Below are 15,521 nucleotides of genomic sequence, written 5' to 3' on the forward strand. Positions count from 1 at the left end.
TGCGTAAAGGATATGCCAAGAATTTAAGGTTTGACCTTAGCTTTAAACCAATCAGAATTCCATTGGAGGCCCTCCTTTGATTTCAAGCCTTGAGAATGATAAATTCCCCAGCTTTTCAATCCTGGTTATTGTTGTAGAGATCTATGCTTAAATGGTGAGGTCAATAGAGAGTGCCAAGAGAATAAATAGGCATTGGGTCGAGGGGCTGAGATTTTCGCACCGGAAAAGAGCAAAACCAAGAAATGGGGAGAGCAGTTACCCCTGGTGTCGGACTGAGAAAAGAGTACTGTATTATGTCGACATATCATTTAAAAGGGTTCATAAAGTCCCTCGGAGTTCGAAGAAACAGTTCTTAAATCATCTTGTCGAATGGCCCATTTTTTTCAGTTCAGTATATGCATTCATTGTATGGAAAAAGTTCAAATCGATTATTATCTCTCATGATTGCTTGTGTTAGGGGAAAGACCTCACAAAAGTTGTTCCTCTGACCTGTTTTGAAAATTGGTGGGATAATGAACGATTGAAATCACATTTCTGTTGAGATATCCTATATATCCTAAACAATCCATCCAATATTAACTTATGAACGTCTTACTTACAGTTCAGTCAACTCCGAGTTGTTATTGAAAACTCCAGCTGGTAGCTTCTTGATTTGATTTCCATTTAAGTACCTAGGAAATGAACAAAACTGGACCTAAGATCGCTCCTTAGTGAATAATCATGATTCCTACAGTGAGTCTATGTTATTTGCCCTTTTGCCCATTTTTTCCGATTAGTCTGGGTTAGATAAACTAACGGGCTCTCTGATCACGGAAGAGTTTCTTATTATTCTTATTTTTTTCTGCCGTGACCCTCTGTACAAAGGACGATGCATAGCTGTTAGAAAAAAGAAATAATGACAAATGTTCCTTTTCCTTGGAGATGGCTGACAGTTTTGTCACAAGGTGCTTCGCCCGGTCAGACAATACCGCGTTCCACTGATCAAGGGTGGTGTGAATCATACGCTAAGTACTAGTCAGTGTGATTGGTTTTCTGTAGACACTGCATTCTTTTCAGGCGTCTGTTTGGCTCCTTCATAACTGACATGTCAAGAAAGGTGATGTTAGAGTGAGTCTATGTTGTTTTTCCTTTTCAACATTTTTTTGTTTAAATTGGGTTAAATAAAATAAACTAGGAATGGGTTTAAAATACCATTAAAAAGTGTCATTAAGTCCCCTTATATTGTTGCTTAGTTTTTCTCGATATCTGGAGAAAAGGGGAAGTTGCATTTTTCCCCCTTACGATGGTTTATCTTCTACTCTGCCAATGATGTGGGACTGAGCATTTCTTGAAACTGCGGAAAATATCTGCACGCTTGATACATTTAGAAAGTTATGGTCTATGATGTCTTGTACGTGATGTTGTAAACCACTTATGTCTAAGGCTTGATTTGTACCAGCTTTAATAGTTTAGATCATAAATTATAATCACATCCACATCAGCTTCTGTCTCAAGCAGATATTACTAAAAGACTATGGAGTGCCCTAAGAAAATAAATAGTTACTGGGGCGAGGGGGCTGAGATTTATCTATTTTCGCAACGGACAGGAGAAAAACAAGGAACTGGGAAAAACAGTTACCCCTGGTGTCGGATTGAGATAAGAGTACTGAGTACTCCACTTGGTTCTTGTACTATTATGAATAAGGAGATTGTATGGTCATATCTGGGAAAACCTATCAGATATTAACGCCTGAGTGTGTTATGTACAGGTGAGTCTACTCGGAGCAGTTATTGAAAACTCCAGATGTAACTCCTTGATTGGATTCTATACAAGTAACGAAATTGATAAAGCTGAATAGATAATCATAGTTCTCAGAGTGCAGTTTATGTCACTGTGTTCTTTTCAGCATCATTTTTCAATTTGGTCAGAAAAATTTAAACTAGGAATGGCTGGACCTGGAGTTCTTAGGAGTGGAGCTCTGACATGATCTTTTCGAATGGCCGAGTTTCTGCAGTTCAGCAATTCCACTATAAAGCTCATAAGAATGGAAGATTATGCTACTATCTTTATTGGGAAGCACTGGATAAGTTATGGTAATTGATTTCCTGTAAAAATAAAAGGGGGGGATGGCATAGCATTTTCTGATAAAAACTTGAGTTCAACTCGTTATGTACATGGATAGATATGATACTTGTACACGTAACATTCACGAATTTTATGGTTGCGTTTGGTAGGGTTGTCCTAGATGCTTTCCAGATCGCGGTTAAGTCTGGTGAACATCCCGATCGCACCGTAGGAGAGCTTTGGGAACTCACCCGTGGTAAGAATTCACGCGGTGTGGCACTTTCCCAAAGAACAAAGAGTCTAGAAACCTTTTGCCAATTGTGTCAACATCTGGCTGAAAATTAATCAAGAGGCTAGTCCTTGACCATCGTGGGTGACAATGCGAGAATTTAAGGCCCGGTATGTGCGAGAGTATAAGGAGCGGGAGAAAATCAAGTTAGTTTCTGAGCAGATTCAGAAGAACCCAGGTCGTAAAACGGTGGCTTTACTGATGTTAAACTCCTTTTGGGGCAAGTTTGGCGAACGCCTCAACAAATCCACAACCCAACAAATCACAGCTCCACACGAACTGTTTCAACAAGTGAACAACGCTCTCCTGAACATACTATGTGCTCCTATTTCGTCTTAACTATCGGCGATAAAGGAGGAGAAGCAAAAGGATACGGAAACTTAAGAACCTTGTGCAGATCACTTGGTAAATATGACAAGGTCTGAGAGTGTCAGGAGGAAGTACACTCGATCAGAATAGAAATCGGCGAAAAAAATGGAAGCGGGAAGCCACGGAAACTTACTGAACTATGAGATCGTGCTTATAAATGTCTGGCACGAAATTAAGCGCCCTCTTCCAGATGAGAGACGCAATGTAGATGCAGCCACGCTTTTTTAGAGAAGCCTCCAGTAAAGAAGTCAAAACTGTGAAACTAGTCAAAAACTACGGATTGCCGGGTCTTTAACAAGCGGGTAGTGAACAGAGAGACTTTCATTTCGTATCCTTATGGATATGCACGAGTGAGTTTGGACGAAGATGTGCACATGAGCAATGTAGATGCGTTAATAAATTAGTAAGATAAAGAAACAATGCTTCGATTATATGTTTTCAGTTTTTTTTAAAAAAATCGTGCCCGAGAGATTGAAGTTTTACAGCTCGAACGACGTTTGAGTGTGGTAAGGAAAGTGATATTCACGTTGCCATTGGTGGAATCCACGTTTGACCATTTAGCGTCATTTTTGCCGGAGAACGTTTAATAATGAGGTTTATTAATTATGGGTTGATTGCTCATTTCACAACCTCAGTGGTTTCTTAGCTTGAATAATTTTCTTTGCTATTTGCTCCATCAAGGTCGTCTTGCCCGCCAAGTTACTGACAGCTTTCACCATCTTTTCATCAGCAACGCACTTGTTTTATAAACTCTTAGCGTTGGTACAGACGATGTAATGTTGTTTGGCCAGTCAGTCCTACTTGTTAATGTCAGGATCGCCTTGAGTCAATTTCTTTTTTAAATTCGTTCCAGGTCCCTGCGGTTGATGCCATTTCTTTTCTTAGGGAGAGTAAGGGTAGAATACTACGCCCAGAATTCAAGTAATATTCTTTGATCTCTTCTACGTAGAGATAGTCGAAAATCGATGTTACTTGTAAAAACGTCTCATGAGCCAAAGAAAACGCTCCTGATGAGCATTCTCCGTAGGAGCATAAATGAATACTGGCAATTGCAAATTCTCCAGTTTTCCATTTATGCTTACTGACGTACGCTCTGCTGCTGAAGGACATCTTCTGCCCTTATAAGACCTATCAGAGCTGTTTCCTGTTCTGGCTTCGAAACAAAAAACCTTTTTCCCCTAAAATCTAGAAAGAAAAATGTTCTACTTATCGCGCTTCACATCCGCCATTGTTTTCTGTGGTAATTTCCTAAATGACCAACTCTGACCACCTACTATAACTTTGACACGTACCAAATCAGCTAGAAGCCCCGTGCGCTGGTGGACATGATTTGGTTTTCCTCCTATGAAATCATGATTTTTGTCCATCTGTGTACTAGGAAAGGAGACTCCCAGCGATTAACACTCGATCAAACTCTCTTGCTAGAATAGGGCTGGAGAACTTGAGCCGGAGGTATCGGAACTGTACTCCATTTTGAAAGGAAGTAGCTTTTTACTTCCGATCGTTGTCAAAGTGTGACTTTTTCAGTAAAAAACTCGGGACTGCACTTTGATGGTTATTTATCATCTCACATTAAGTAGCACTTTGAATCATTTTTATGCTGTTATTCAACACTCCAAAAGATACTCTCACTATCTGCGTAAAAAACTCCAATACTGAAAATAGAAGCTAAAGTCCAAACTCCGCAGAAATGTGTATCTAACAAACATGTGTTACATACATAACAGGCTTCATTTCATTGTCACTGCAGCCGATCAAATGAAATTACCTAATCACAAATTATATTAGTCCTCTCCACTAGCAAGAAGAACTATCCCAACTGTACCTCGCTTTCAACGTGTGGCTTTGTAGCTCACTTGGTAGTAGGGCTGAATTAGTGTGTAGCAGGCACCGGTTCGAGTTTCGTTCAAGCCTGAAGCATATCCTGGCTTTAGACAATGAACAAATATATGAGCATTTCTTTCAAGCCGAATAAAAGCTATTCTTCATGTAATTGTGATAAGTGACTGATAATTGCTGTGATAGCTCCTCTATCAGGTTTCTTAACCCTGTTGATGGAGGACATATCCTGGATTTAGGTTAAACATTTATTTATCTTATATTTTTGTTCTGCCATTTTCTTCTGGCCAATGTAAATTTAAATTTTGCAATAATTTTCCGTAAAATGTTTTGGACACCCGACATATTTCGAGAGCCAGTCAATGTTTTTGGATGGTTTGCTAAGCACTCGAGAATCTAAGGTTTCTCCCGGCTATCACAGTCAAGTTGCGTTAGTCATGAAATAGAGACTCGGTCAATAACATTTTTTATTACAGGAATCAGGCAGTCAGAGGGCCAATAACTAAAATTAACCAATGAAAATGCTCTATTTCCGCTCCAATATTCTCTAAGTATTGGACCGGGCATTGCCCCCAATGGTCCCGAAGGATACCGCACTTGAGTCCCTTTGAACTTAAAATTAAGATGGCGGTCGAGGACGAAATCTTTTGAAAATTTCGTCTTAAAACTCCAGAATGGATGGCTGACTTTGAGAAATCCTGTTTCAGCCATGGATTAGAAATTTTGAAAAGCAGGATGAATAATGGTGAACCAGCTCCACCGGTGGAAACACCGAGTACGAGCGAGATAAGTAACCGAGATGGTAACTGTATAGCTGAACACGAAAGCAACAGTGACAGTTAAAAACTCGAAGATTTTATTTCGGCACAAAAGTCAAGCAATACAGTCAAGAAAATAATAATAATGATAATAATAATAATAATAATAATAATAATAATAGTTTTGCATTTGTAGTGCGCAAATTCCATTTACATATGATCAAATGCGCATAAAAACGAGGTTTGACATGAGAGCTCTGAAGCGGTTTTGTTCCACAATTGACGAAACAAGAGAACCAGAAATTATGACTGCGAAGGAACTCGACAAACTACTTTCAAGATTTTTTAAAGGTATTACAAAAGAAAATAGCGGAGTACGAACCGAGTTTACTCACGTCATTTCCAAGAAGCTTCCAGCGCTACTTTTCTGAGAAGTTACTTTTCAATATCTTTGAAGATGACGAGTTTTCCCGCAGCCGTCAGGTCCTCGCCGCAAAACGAAAGAGCCTCGTTTAAAGTGGTTTCGGCAACAAGCGAAACGCTGCTCGGGAATTATTTAAGGACAAAAACAAAAGCTCTTCGAAACCAGGAAGTTCGGTGACCACGACCCCCTGATACTGCAAAGAACCCTTTGGTGGTTTCTTTCGTTGAACTTTGGTTTTCGAGCCAGAGATGAGTCCAAAAAGCTGTGCTGGGGAGATGTACTGCTGGAAAAAGATCCTGAAACAGGCCGAGAACTTCTCGTTTGGCGGACGGAGAGGATCAAAGCAAGGTAAGACAGCAGTGAAACTGGCCACAGACGACCTTTCTCTCCAAAGCTCTTCGCTACAGCTGATGCCAGATGCTCGGTGAAATTCTACAAAGCGGCCATTATCTTTACTAGGAAGCACTGGATAAGTTATGGTAATTGACTTCCTGAAAAAAGGGTGGAAGAGGGATGGCATAACATTTTCTGAAAAAATTTTGAGTTCAACTCGTTATGTACATGGATAGATATGATACTTGTACAAGTACCATTGGCGAATTTTACGGTTGCGTTTGGCAGGGATGTCCCAGATGCTTTGCAGATCGCAGGCAAGTCGGTGAACATCTCGATCGCACCATAGGAGAACTTTGGGAACTCGCCCATCGTAAGAATTCACAAGGTGCGGTACTTTCCCAAAGAACAAAGAGTCAAGAGACGTTTTGCCAATTGCGTCAACACCTGGCTGATAATTAATCAGGAGGCTAGCCGCTGACCATCGTGGGTGACAACGCGAGAATTCAAGGCCCGGTATCTCCGAGAGTATAAGGAGCGGGAGAAAATCAAGTTAGTTTCTGATCAGATTCAGAAGAACCCAGGTCGTAAAACGGTGGCTTTATCGATGTTAAACACCTTCTGGGGCAAGTTTGGAGAACGCCTCAACAAATCCACAACCCAACAAATCACAGCTCCACACGAACTGTTTCAACCGGTGAACAATCCTCTCATGAACATACCATGTTTTCGTATTTAGTCTAAACTATAAGCGATAAAGGAGGAGAAGCAACAAGAGACGGAAACCTAAGAACATTCTGAAGATCACTTGGCAAATATGGCAAGGCCTCAAAATGTGACTTTTCTATAAAAAACTCGGGACTGTGCACTTTGATGGTTATTTATAATCTCACATTAAATAGCACTTGAAAAATTTTGATGCTGTTATTGAATTTTCCAAAAGATACTCTCATTATCTGCGTAAAAAATCCAATATTGAAAATAGATACTAAACCGCTCTGATAGGTCACAAAGGGATAAGGGGGTAATGGAAAAAGCATGTGTCTGGGTTTTGTCTATCTGTGTACTGGGAAAGGGAGATTCCAGCGGTTAGCACTAGGTCAAACACTCTTACTGGAAAATGGGGTGGAGAATTTGAGCTGGAGCGATGGGAACTCCACTCCATTTGGAAAGGAAATAGCTTCTTACTCCTGTTCGTAGTCAAAATGTGAGGTTTTTATAAACAACTCGGTGCTGTGCAATTTGTTGGTTATTTAACATCTCAAATTCGACTTGCTCTGGTAAAATATCTGTTAAATAGCTCTTGAATTTTAGTTCTGTTACTGAACACCCCAAAGGGTACCCCCAGTATCTGCGTAAAAAAATCCAATAACGAAAATAGAGGCTTAAGTCTAAACTCCGCAGCAATATGTATTTTATGCACATGTGTTACATACAGGTGGGTCAACTTGGAGTTGTTAGTGAAGACTCCAGGTGGTAGCTCCTTGATTTGGTTTCCATTTAAGTACCTAAGAAATGGACATATTCAAATTTAAGATCTCTCCTAAATAGATAATTGTCAATCCGAGAGTGTGCCTATGTTATTGTATTTTTTTACTTTTTTTTTTTTCATTTGGCTCATAGTAATAGAAAAAGATAACATTTAAAAGTGTTATGAAGTGCCTTAATAAACGCAAATATCATAATAGCAATTTAGGGAATTCGTAACATTTTTAACACACTGAAATGCTAAAAAAAGAAACCTTTGTTCGAAAAAGAAAATAACCCCAAACTTCTTTTCAGATTTCTCAACACATGGCACGTTGTGAACGAGGCAAACTTAAGAGGGTTGAAGGATGAATTCTCTCTTTTCAGGCGTATTTTCGGCAATTGCTAATGTTTTAGCTCACCCGCTAGTAATAAAGCTCTATTTGACTGTCAGTGCCTCCGATCATCACAATACAATAATTTTTGAGATTTGTATTTCCTTTCTCCAGTGGAAACTGTCTTTATTTGTGGCGGTAAATTTCAGATCGAAGTAGGTGGTTCGCACGTTACCTCATGCGACCATGCTGGTGTATGTAAACAATAGATATTTCATAAGCCCCTTTTGTTCATCTACCAGCATTTGAATTTGACACGCACAGGTTAACGATGAGTGACAAATGAGCCTTGGTCTTCCCAGGGAAGACTTCCTTATATAGAGGTTTTACACAGCAGCCATGTTGGATGGCAAGAACAATAGATTATTTTACTGATGGGAAAAAAATTCTTTCTTATGCAAAATATTTTCATTGTTCCTGCCATCTAACATGGCTGCTGTTCAAAACCTCTATAGCGCGCTTTCGTGTTTAAGATAATGAACATATATCAGAGCGTTTCTTTCAAGCCGAATAAAAATTATTCTTCATATAATAATGATAAATGACTGATAATTGCTGTAATAGCTGCCCTATCAGGTTGCTAAAGTCTGTTGATGGAGGACATATCCTGGATTTAGGTTAAACATTTTATCTTTTTCATTTCATTTACCATTTTCTTTTGGCAAACGTAAATTTAAATTTGGCAATAACTTTTCGAAAAACTTTTTGGATCCCCACATATTTCGAGAGCCTGTTAATGTTTTTGGGTGGTTTGCTAGGCACTCAAGAAGCTAGCGTTACTCTCGGCTATCGCCTTGCGCGACTCCTACGCTTCTAAGTTTCGTGCTTAGCAACCTCCCGCACCATCCAAAAACTCAGTGGTGTACGCTATGGTGTTCACCATTTGTTAAATTTGATTTTCAATCCGCTGATCAGAAGAAAATATTTAATTAGGAATTCATAGAATAACGTCGTGCAGAAAATTAACCCGCTTTTTCGACGATGAACTGTTTTTTAAATGATTTCTTATCCGCACTTCTAAAAATATTTGAAATATAATGATCACAATATTCCCGTTTGACCTAACAATATGCTGGATATTTGTTTTGTTATTAACATAAACTGTTCCTTTGAAGCTCGTAGTTTCCCTCGAGCCTCGCTCTCTTTTTTTTTTTTTTTTTATTATTCATATTATCGAAGACCCCTGAGCTTAAACACCTCAGACTCAGCCTTAACGAAAATGCAGCCTTACAAACTCTTTCTGATGCAAGAAATCAAAGAAAAAGCTTACAACCGAAGTTAATAAGATTGCACTGTTAATAAACAGATTTTCAGGTCATAAGAAATACCAAAGAAATCGAAATAATAAAATTGAATTTAACATGTACTTAACGGGTAATCATGATGCCTAGACTGAGTCTGTGTTATTGTGTCCTTTAGAAAATAGCTTGGGAACTAGAACTATAGTTTTCGGAGGCAGCATTTCATAAAAAAGGGAGAATGTTTTATCAGGGTTTCCTGATCATGAGGAATGATCATGAGTTTATCTTTCTTTTGCTTCATTAACACAGGTACATTTTGCTAGCCAATGTAATTAGAGGTGTTTTCATTTTAATCAGACGCAGTTGCACTTTGCATTGACCTCAATTGCAATTTTGAAAAGCGAAAGAGGCAGCAATAGGTAAGTTTACCCAGTTTTGAACTCTAAAAGTTACCACAAGGAAGTTTTTGTTTGAATCCTCTAAGCCTAAAAGTACACAGTACAAAGATAAGTGGGCTGTTCATGTTTTTGAAATTGAAAGGCTGCACGTAACAAAAAAGTTCCTTTTTACTAGAGCTGGATAGTGTGTTCAAAGATTAGGAATTTCACCGAGTGCAAAGTCTTGAAGAAAGGTTGGAAGGCCTGGACACCTTCACCCAAAACTTCTGGCTAACAAAGTTCATCTGAACAAACGAACAAGCACTTGTTCAAGTACTGCATTCTTTAGCAAATTAATTTCCAGCCACGCTTGCTCATCTGTGTTGTTTACTGGGGTTATCAAGGATCGAAATGGTGAATGACTGAAAAATTTAACATTATACCAACGTTTTCAGATATCTGGAAACGGGCGGCAAATTTATTGTTCGCTCTAAGTAAAACTGAACAATAGCACGATGTTCATCGCATATTACTCATCACCAGGAAAATACCAATGAATAGCTGTTTTTCCTTAATGTTTTTCTCAAGCATTTTCTTGTGCGTGAACGCTGCATTTCCCAAGCGTCTTCCCACAGAATAACTAATGGTGAATGCCATGAAAACATGATGTTTATGACTGTTTTCCTGCTCCAAGAAAACGCTAGTATATAGCTTGTTTTCCTAAATATTTTACTATAGTTTTCCCGAGCGCGCGAAAGCTGGATTTCAGTTTCCAAGCGTTTTATCGCAGAATCACGGTGAATGCCATGAAAACATGATGTTTGTTGACTATGGGAGCAATCTTCGCTGTAACAAACATGACTTAAGAGTGAGTGTCAACAAGAATGAAACAAAATCGGAAACTAGTGGCAAAAATGTGAAAAGCGAAGTTTGCTCAAACTCCGACTACTAATAGTCCATATTAATCTATTCATCACTATGTGGTTCATTTCTCGAATAGATTTTTGTTTTGGCAGAAAACGGCGATACTAGATCTCAGGGCCAGATGTGAGCAAATTAGGCTTGGAAATTAGCAATTTTCAAGAAAACCTTATGCTTTAAATAAAGAGCCCGGAGATATTCATATGCAATCAGCTTATTTCACAACTTTTCCAGGTTTTGTACTGTAATTTCTATGACATTTGAAAAGAAATCTGATATTGTGTGAGATTTGAAAGATCCCCCTATGTTTCTTTATGGAAATCACTATCTAGCTTGAAAAAAAAATTTACCCTACTACCTTTATTACAAATTAAACGAAAGTTAGAGGTCAGACCCCTTTACAAATGGGCTTTCAACTCATATGACTTTTTGTTCTGGGGAAATAAGGCTGTCGTCAATGAGAAGAGCGCTTAGACTTCCACATATTCGCGAAATTAAACAAGAGATTTTGCGACCGACCGTGACAGACAGATTTATTATTTCCGCCCATCGGAAAAGCTCATTGAAAATATGATGGTCATTCTTGTAGTAGTTGAGTCGTGCTATATAAATGTATTAATTTTTTTCTTGTCGTTTTTATCTTTATTCTTGTTTTATCTTTATCTTTAACATGTATAGGTTAACGTGCTCGTGTGGTTTGCCGGCTGAGAAGTTCATATAGTGAAAAACTGTAAGCTGGTAAACCTCGGGCTTGAAAATGCTTCCCGAGGTCGCAGAACTCGGGCAGCATTTTCAAGCCCGAGGTTGACTGGTTTATTTTTTCCTGCAGTAAATTGGCTTTCAAGTGGGTTTGTTTACGCCACTGTGTTTTTGACTTGGTTCACGAGCCCTCTACAAACGATTCATAAATTTTTTTCGCAACAACTAACTTAGATACTAGACACCAAAGTATATGTTACAGAAAAGATACTTCTCAATTTTAGAACAAACTAAGGGCGAACGTCTCCAAGGATCAGAGGAAATCGTAAATTAGGGGCAAAATTAAAATGCGAAAACTCGAAAATGTTCAAACTCCGGCTATTAGTCGTCCCTATATAATAGTGTTCATCTCCGAATAAGGTTCATTTGTCAAATAACTCGGTGTTTCACCCAAAAATGACGAGAATCATTTTCGTGGCAAGATACAATGAAATCGAGCTGCCAGGTAGTAAAAACGAGTACCGACTACAGTTATGAGCGCTTGCCACTGCTACAGGTACAGCCTTGTATCAGGTTTGAGAACAAGGCCACAAATGGCTTTTTTCTTCGAACTGTTGTCTCCCATATCTCAGGAACAAAGGATTCGCAGATACCCCGTAACATAGGTACAGAAAAGGAGCCAAGCTAAGAGTTCAACACTAACTCACAGATGCTGTAGGAGTCAAATATGATTAAATGTAGATGCTGAAATCTGAATGCTGACCTCAGACAAAACCTTGTCACTAAGTACACTCTGAAGGTCTATTCCCGGAGTCTTGTTCTCACTATCAGGCTGATCTACCTCGACACTTCGCTTAGAAGAAAGGCGAGAAAAGTAACTGCTAATTTGCGGGTTTGTGAGAAAATTCCTATAGCTAAATAGTCTCTCCCCGTTGCTATCTTTTGCATTCCTCATGGCTTTAGAGACTTCATCAGTCGGGTCGGCTGTCTTCCCTGTTCTCTCTCCAATTTGAGACTTGGAATTAAGGTACTGCTTTTGATTGTCGGTAACCTTTGTACTACGGGACTGTGTCGATTTCAGTGCCCAACCCATCGGAAGAGTAGTGGGCACAGTTGGCAGTGATGGTTTACTACCTTCTAGGACCGTTGGGCATTTACTCGCGCCACAATCCAGATTAGTCGCGTATTCTATCATGGCCCTGTCAAAGAGCGTTTCACACTATAGAACACGCTTGTGCTTTCCGTAGCCCAAGTGTTGAACCAGCGATGAATGCCGTATAAACGTCTTGACACATCCCTCTTCTACACATGTAAATAATAGACTACTGTTAGCCACATCAACGCCTGACTCATCTGAAGACTCATCTACACAATCGGAGTTGCCTTCTATATCAGTTGCGGAGGTTCGGCCACCTATTCGTCTGGGTACTACTGGAACAAAGCTTGTGATAGTCTCTCTGGTCGAGGGCCTGATCTCCATCGTCGGCAGTTCCGATTGTTCAGGGACATGGCAGTTTGTCCAGGGAATACTTTTTCCAGGGCCAATGTCGTAGGCTCTCCACGTTCTTATCCCTTCCTGGCCGTAGCAAAAGTTTCTGACAAAATTCACTTTCTCCCACTTGAAATTCTTGATGGATGGAGCATTGGGAGGACTGCACACTTTTACAATTACGCTGCGCACACCCCTGGAAGACTCCATAGCTTCTTTCATCAATGCAGCAATCTCAATGTGGTGTCCAGAATTCAGATATTTCACCATCTGTGACTTTATAGTGGCTGCCTTGCGATCGCAAGCGCCCTTTCCTCGACTCCCTGTGGCTGAGAAAAGTCAATCCGATAGATCGGAAGGTCATGACGTTTGGCAATCTGAGGGGCTGTAATCAGAGTCTGCGCACAATGATAACATCCTGCGTTGTAGCCTCGAATATAGATGGTCTGTAGTTCTGGCATAATAGTCTTGAGTTGAATAAAGACGTCATCAAGTATGGCTGACACCGAGCTACTGTCTTGGGCGGTAGCATTCTCAAACACATGAACGAATGTCATCATCTCCATTTCTCCGCTGTTGCATTTAATCGCCACTGCTATATGCCACGATATACCTCTTTTACCTAACCAATCCGACTGGCTTTCTCGGAAGTTACGTGGAAGATATTTCATCACCCAGTCACACGGCTGTTTCGCGGTGGAAATTTATTTCGCGCATGCGTTCTACAAGAAACATCGAGTTAATTATTACTTCTCTGGTTAATACCAAATTATTCATTTGCATAAATCTGGCGTCCATGGCAACCACTCGGGCTAAGGTCTAGTTTAGCCAATGAAATCTTGCTGTATTTGTAATGTATGCGAGTGAAATTTAGCATGGCGGATGCATGCACATGGACGAGGCACTTGCTGTCGAAAATTTGGGTAAAATCGGTTAAATTTTGCCTGTGTTCGACGAAAACGCGTTGCTATAGTGGAGCCCAACAAGCACACCCTATGAAATCGACTGAAACCTTTGATTTTGATTTGGGAAAGGCTCAAATTTTTTCCAGCAAAGCGAGAGTCACAAGAGAAGACGTGAAACCTTACTAAACAACTGACGGAGGTAAGTGTTTTAATCCGAATTGTTTTAAAGTCCATTCAAGGCGCTTTTAATATGTCAAGATCGGCTGTTATGCGACTCTATTTTGAATTTCGGAGGTACTGAATTTCGAGCAGTAACTCTAATTTTGGTTCCAAAGAGTGCGGTCACACTTTTATTCGTCCAATAGAGAACTTAGCAAATAAATTACGCTAGATCTACATATATAGTAAACGTTCTTAGTCAACGAACCAATACATTGCCACTGTAAAGGGAAGCGTTTTACTCGATCGCTCTTCGTTTTAAATTTCTCTCTTTAGGTTTGGGAGCTTTCCCTGCTAAATCTGGATTTGACGTAATCTCGTGTCCTTTTTCTTCACATCGTCAAAATGCTGAGACTGGGTTTTGAATTCGGAGTGTATTCCTTCAATCCCTTGCTCACAATAGAATCCAAGACCCATATGACTGTCGAAGGAAAGGGCACACATGTTCTTGTAGCATATATAGCTTTGGTGTGATCATCATGTCTGGGAATTTTTCCCTAATGAACTGAAGAAATTTGTGATCTCTTCCTCTACAACAAGAACACTAGAAAAGGGGGAACAGTGAGACATGATCCTATTATTGTATTCATGTTTTCCATGAAAGGCAGTTATGGCGAACATTAACCAGAGAAGCAAAAAACAATGTATGCGCATAAGTTAGCTATTTCCTTGGACTCTGCGCATATGCTTTTTGTGACTTAGTTATCAGTGGGTTCTTTCTTGTTGAGCCGTTCAGCGTACATTTTCAGCGGTTTCAAATTGAAAATGTAAATCTGACATGCGCGAACTAAATTTCCACTGGCGGGCGTTTTGAAACAGCCGTGAGTCAAGTACTAGAAAAATGGGTGGGGCGCTGAGGCCGCTCATGATGTCAAGTCTGCATTCATCCTGATTTATAGACCGCGATAAATGGGCTTTCCAGCATTCAATGATCTGTTTGGCCTGGGAAATAACAAAAGACAGCTCTTATTTTTCATTTTCAGAGCATTCAGCTGTTTCTAAGCCTTCCTCAGTCACCCTCATTACAGACAAGACAAGCGACCAGCGGTCACAGCTGTTACAATGGGCGTGGCCACAAGTCACAAAATAATTTGGGTCGTCGGGATCATTCAGAGCGTATGCTCTACAGTTGTCAGGGACAGCGGAGCTGAGAATTAATTCACCACATTCGAAATTCCTCGATCCACATTTCTATTTGCTCCATGTTGAGATAAGATTTGTGGCACACAGCACTTGGAAATGTTTTACCGCTAGCCAAGTCCGAGTTCACGGCGGTGGTGTGAGCAGATTGTGTCTAAACTCTGCGTTTCGTCGTCGCGGAAAACACTTACTCTAGCAAGTATAAGTTCACTTTCCGTTTTCACTCCAGAAAATGACCAGTGAGAACAATGATTCGAAATATCCTTTGAGCAATTGCGTGAAGTAACAATATCAAGACTCTTGCTTTTATCTAAACTATCAGACGAGCAGTCTGTTCCAGTTATTCTATGAAAGGAGCATGAGAACGCCATTGCTGAGTTGCATAGCGTGAGACAGGCCGTGGGAAAAATTCCCTTTTATTGGATTGGGATCACAACTTGTTTATGAATAGCAACCATAACAACAATGATAAATAGTTCATTTCAAGGCTTTTAGATCAACAATTGCATAGCCCCTAGTGATCAGTGATGAAATCTTGATTCTTTAAACTATAAATTATCTCCAGCTGGCGGCTGTTCTAAAATAGAAATGGTATAAATTGATTAACCCTTG

At 39.8% G+C, this 15,521-nt stretch overlaps 1 pseudogene; it reads right to left on the bottom strand.

Annotated features, from left to right (window-relative positions):
• Positions 1-11,877: 11,877 nt before the first annotated feature.
• Positions 11,878-15,280, bottom strand: LOC148731229 (uncharacterized; annotated as a pseudogene).
• Between the last annotated feature and the right edge of the window lie 241 nt (positions 15,281-15,521).

Source organism: Stylophora pistillata, chromosome 5 (genome assembly GCF_964205215.1).
Source record: "Stylophora pistillata chromosome 5, jaStyPist1.2, whole genome shotgun sequence".
NCBI classification, from domain to species: Eukaryota; Metazoa; Cnidaria; class Anthozoa; order Scleractinia; family Pocilloporidae; genus Stylophora; species Stylophora pistillata.